The following is a 5,457-nucleotide window of genomic DNA, read 5'->3' as shown; positions in this document are numbered from 1 at the left end:
GTCTCTCTTGCCTCATGTTGTAAAGATTAGATGATATTGTAAGAGAAAGGAAGGATTTTAGAAGTTGGAAGGATTTCACCTATCTATACAGTTAACCTACAACAGGAAGGTAAAAAAAAAAATCAAAAATGGAGAGGCTGGATACAACAATTCAAAATAAATATGAATGGAACTATTATAGTTAATAATAATAATTAGTATTACAATAGTGCCTCCAGGCCATAGCCAAGGCAGGGTATTAGGCAAAGTACAGACATGCAGGAAGACAATCTAAATAGACAAGGAAAATGAAGGGTAGGAGGGGGAAGAGACTTGCCCAAGGTCACTCAGCAGGTGAGTGGCAGAGCTAGAAATTGAACCTATGTCTCCTGAGTGCCTATCCAGTCCTGTATCCAATCACCCACACTGCCTCCCATTGAACAGTTAGCCAGAAAAGCGCCACACAACGAACAGGAGAATAGGCCCAGGAGAGTTCTAGAACTCTAAATATATGAAGATGGAGAGGTGAACAAAATTCATTCTTGGTTCAAAATTTTTGAGGATTTATGTACTTGAAAAAGAAATTTCAATGCCATGGACCAAATTCTTCAATGATGTCCATATTGTGCAACCATAGTGAAGTTAGTGCGTTTTATGGCATGTAAATCAGAGCAGACTGTACCCCCACATACTTAATAGTCACAAACTATGGCTTTGTTAGTAATAGGGCAAGTGTCTGCCAGTTAGTAAATAGACACAAGAGCTAAGTTAATAAATTAACAGCATCCCCACATTACAAGTGAAGTTGCCATGTGTCAATTGTGCACATTACATAACAAAATAAATAATACTTGCACTTATTTAGAACCTTCCCTCTAAGGATACTGAAGCACTTAACAACAGGAGGGTATCATTTGGGGGAACCAAAGGGCAGAAATAGAAACTGAGGTTTAGCAATTAGCTCAATGTAACAATGAGTTAGGAGCAGAGTCTGGAAGAGAACATAGACCTCATGACTCCCACGCCCTTGCTTTAACCAGAAGGCTATGCTGTCTCCTGTTGTCTCAAGTAAGACACCTAGACACCAAATCTCCCATCTCAGAGAAGAGGCAGCCCCCACTGTCCCCACTCCCTGTTCTTGCTGGACTTATATACAATACAGACCTTAGCATATTTGCCAGAAAAAATCCCCCAACCCCTGTACAAGCATCTTGTAGCAAATATATTTTATGATTGAATTATAGCAAGGATTATGAGTGATGAAACAAGATTAGCAAATGAGCAGAACTGAACTCTACACTAGGAAGTTTCAACAAATAAATGATACCAGACTGAAAAAACAACTCCACTGGAAACCACATTGATTACTACATGCTCTCCAAAATGAAATTGTCTCAACCAATCAGGGAGAAGGGATAGATACTTATTTCACAGTTATGCAATTCCCTATGCTCACATTGTCTCAGGGGATCTAATTTGCATAATAACTACACATAGTTTTCTCAATAACCATAAAGTGTGTAAAGCCCTGTAGATTGTGTCAGGGACATGACTGGCCAAGCACAGGGGAAGGGCTCTCATGGTGGCTACGCTTTCTGATAATTTTTAAGTTGACTCTGAAATCTACCTCTTTATCCTGTCTCAATTTTATTGTGAAATAAGTGCACACTGATTATGCAAAAGCTTCTGCTTTGCTTTTCTACTATCCCCAAAACTCACAGTCTACATGTCCACAACAATCATGCTTTCTTCAGTCCATGACTTTCTTCTACCCTGTCACTACACATAGTCCCAAATATCAAATACAACTTAATTTTAAAAGAAATCACTGTTAGTGTGGGAAAACAGGTGTGGCAGGGGACTAAGTCTTCTTCAAGTGGCAAGGAAAATTCAGCAGGGATGAAGGTGTTGAGAGGTCTGAGGCTAGATCGGGTCAGAAGGTGGGGAGCCAGAGGAGGCTATGTTTATTATGCGCCTATGGATGGGGAGCACTGAGGGTAGAAAACAATCAATCAGAGAGAGAGATGTTATATATCCAGTAAATTACACGGTTGAGAAGACAGAGTACAGTTCTGTATAGTACAAATAAAATAAATAGTACAAATAATTATATAATAAAATAATAATAATAATAATAGCTTGAAGATTTCTCCCAGTTAATTCATTAATTTCTAGGCCAACAGACTGTAAGGTCTCTTGTCTCTGGACTCAGAGTTTATTCCTCTAAATTGCTTAGCCTTGGCCTTAACAAGAGATACAATTATTACATCATAAGCAAGAAGCACTCTCGGGTTATCGTTTAGTTTACTCATATTGCTGTCATCCTGCTACCGCCTAACTACATAATTAACTGTCTCCACTATACAAACAAATCTAAGGGAAGTGATAAATGCACGATATATTAGCTTAAAAAAGCATAAGTACCATTTATATACAGAAGTGGGCCATAGTCTATTTGAGATGATAAACTGCCCCATGCAGTTTTTAAAGGCTGTAGACTGACTGCTTTTGAATTCATAATGAAAGAGCAGATAGCACAGGTAGGTCTCATTACCGAACCCAGGCTTCTAAGGAGAGGTTAACAAAGTTGGAACCACTGGGGCGCTAAGCATGTGAAGGCCGAAGGTATGAGTAAGGGATGCTGGAGTTGTACATACTGTCAAAACTGTGGCCTGCGTAAACTGAGCAATGTTTTTTCTGGTCAATGTTTTAAAATTAATTTCTTTTAAATACTCTTATGATCAGAAATAGCTACAGAAACAAATTGTAATTAATACATGATTAAGTGAGAAAATTTTGAGAGATCCTGTAGAGAGGAAAAGAAGTATATATAAAAAAAACGTTGGGGGGGGACGGGACACAGAGCCGGAGAATAACAGTGGTTATATGTCAATATTGGTCTGAGCCGGAGAATAACAGTGGTTATATGTCAATATTGGTCTGAGTTTAGTTATACTGACCTCAAAAGTGAAGAAAGGCTGGCTGGGCTAGGTGGTGGTACGTGTGTAACTTTGGTGTCGTGATGTACCCTACATCCACCCACCCTGTGTAAGGGTCTGATCAGCTCAGCGAAGCGCTGCTTTATGCCAAATAAAGATACCCAAGTGACAAAGGCTGGCATCGAACTGAGATCTCGGGAAGCTGAGTGGGAACAGAGCTCAGCGGGAATAGCAGCACGCACTGTTTCAGCTTCGGGGCATGTGCACTGCTGCCTTCCACTAGGTGCCCAGACGCCTAAGCTCCAGAGTGATTCACAAACCAGGTGAAGACAGGCATTTGCTCAGACACCGCCTACTGGGCTGAGCTCCTCCGGCAAGGTCATACAGCAACAACAGCTGCCACCAAAGGTGCTGGAACTGGGGTGCTGGGGGGTGTTGCAGCACCCCCTGGCTTGACCTGGTTGCCATCATATCCAGGGTTTACAGTTTGGTTCAGTGGCTGTCAGCACCCGCACAATACAAATTGTTCCAGCACCCCTGGCTGCTACCACTGCCCATAACATTTAGCCCAATGGTTAGGGTACTCATTTGGGCTGTGGGAGAACCCTGATCAGTCTCCCCTCCAACTGAGGGGGGAAGAAGGGACTTGAACATGAATCTGCATCTCTTTGGTGAGTGCGCAGACCACTGAGATCTGGGCTATTCTGATGTGGGGCTCCTTCAGTGCACTAAATAATTAGAGTCACTAGAGCAGGGGGGCTGGATCCTGGGTCTGCCTCGTGAGTGCTCTAACCACCAGGCTAGAGTCATTCTCATGCTTGTGCTCTCTCTCACACCTCTTTCTCTCTCTGGCCCAACTGACACTTTGAGAGTGAGCGAGAGAGGGAGGGGAACACCCTACCAACTGGGCTAAAAGCGATGAGCTAAGTCCTCCTCCTCTTCCTCCTGCCATGCAGTTACAACACCTCACTCATTTTGTGCATTCAGGCCTAACCTAATTACTCATGAGAATTCAAACCAATATGATCATCCCAAACTCATGCCAAGAAAATCTCCATGATACTTCATATCTATTCATGATAGATATGATATAAATATAGAACTGTTTGTAATGTCTGTATATGAAGGAGTGGTGAAAGTGATGGAGGTGTTTAAAGACAGTGAAAGGAGCAGCTTTCTCACCCTAACCTGTCTTCTCCTCACTTCCCAGCAGTAAAAAGAGAGGCAGAAGCAGTAAATTGTCTAGGTTTGCCACCCATTCCAAAATTATATTGTGGTTGTCGCTATGTGATGACATTGCATCTTTTCATCATAATGTTGCAACATCCTGAAATTTCATAAGGCACAAGCATGGTCAACGTTGCCTCATGAGCTGCATTTAAGATTAAAGTCAATAGTTTAAAACTAACATGATTCAGAACTAGCCTCATTAGAGACAACTAGTCCTGGAGTTAGCTATGAAGACTGTTGTGGAAATAATATTATAAAGCACAAATATTTCTAACCAGCCCCGGGTCAGAAGGCTTGTCCAACAAATGTTCTGAGCAAAATATGCAGCTTGAATGTGAAAGGCAGAAATTTTAGGTGAGAAAAAAAAACCCTCTTCCACTGCTGTAAGATGGCTATTGCTACTATTGCTTGAGCAATGCTACGGCTATGGTCACATGACCCTGAAATTTGCAAAAGAGTCGCTTCGGCAGAGACTAACTGATGATACAGAACATTCAGGGAAAAGACACTTTCATTGAAGGAAACAAAAATATATAGGAGGGGAAAGGTTTTAGTTTAAAGAAAGAATTGTCCCTTGGGTTGAAACTATGACCTTCAATGACCTTGTTTGTGGCTTTGGGTGCTGTTGGTCAGTTTTCCAATCTGCAGGGCAATCGTTTTTCTCTCAGCTTGGTCTATTTCTCCTCTTTCATATTTTGGCCAAGTTTGATGCTCAGGAAAGTAACAGGTTGATAACGCTGGCAAGTGCAAGGCACGCTGTCAGTGTTAGTCAATCTGCTCCACAAGCTGCTTTTACCAGGAACATCCCTGCTATGCGACACCAGCCCTCTCCTGAGCAGAGACTTCCAACAGTGAAAGACTATGGCATGTGCTGGTTTTGTTATACCGACAAAGCTTCAAATAAGTACTAAGTTAAGACCATCAAACTACTTTCACTTTTGATGTGTCTGATTTTAGTCTCCACAGGCGAAATGTTAGTGTATTTACCCACGCTTTCACCTAGGTTCACTAAAAGGAAAACAGCCAAGACGTCCACTTTGCTATGGGGTTCCTCAAGTTGACCCTGGGCACAGAGCTTGAGAGTCCACGGTCTTTGCTTGGAGTCATCATCAGAGGAAGAGTTTTAAAAAAAAGTTCTCTACTTGATCTGTATCATCAGCAAACAGATGTACGAAGACTGACTGAATGGCTCTATTTAGAAAACGCTGACACTTCTGAACACAGGAGAATCTATAGCTTCTTCTTCCCTTCCAATCTGCCCTAGGCTAGGGCTGATATTTCTTTTTTTACCCACCTTTGCAGTGAATAT

At 41.8% G+C, this 5,457-nt stretch overlaps 1 protein-coding gene across 4 annotated transcripts in view; it reads right to left on the bottom strand.

Annotated features, from left to right (window-relative positions):
- The window catches only part of WDPCP (WD repeat containing planar cell polarity effector), a 292,680-nt gene that overhangs the window by 54,611 nt on the left and 232,612 nt on the right, over positions 1–5,457 (bottom strand). The gene's annotated exons all lie outside the window — the stretch shown is intronic.

This window comes from Caretta caretta, chromosome 3 (assembly GCF_965140235.1).
Source record: "Caretta caretta isolate rCarCar2 chromosome 3, rCarCar1.hap1, whole genome shotgun sequence".
NCBI lineage: Eukaryota > Metazoa > Chordata > Testudines > Cheloniidae > Caretta > Caretta caretta.
Note: the sequence above shows the minus strand (reverse complement) of the source record. Positions and strands in the feature narration are given on the sequence as shown.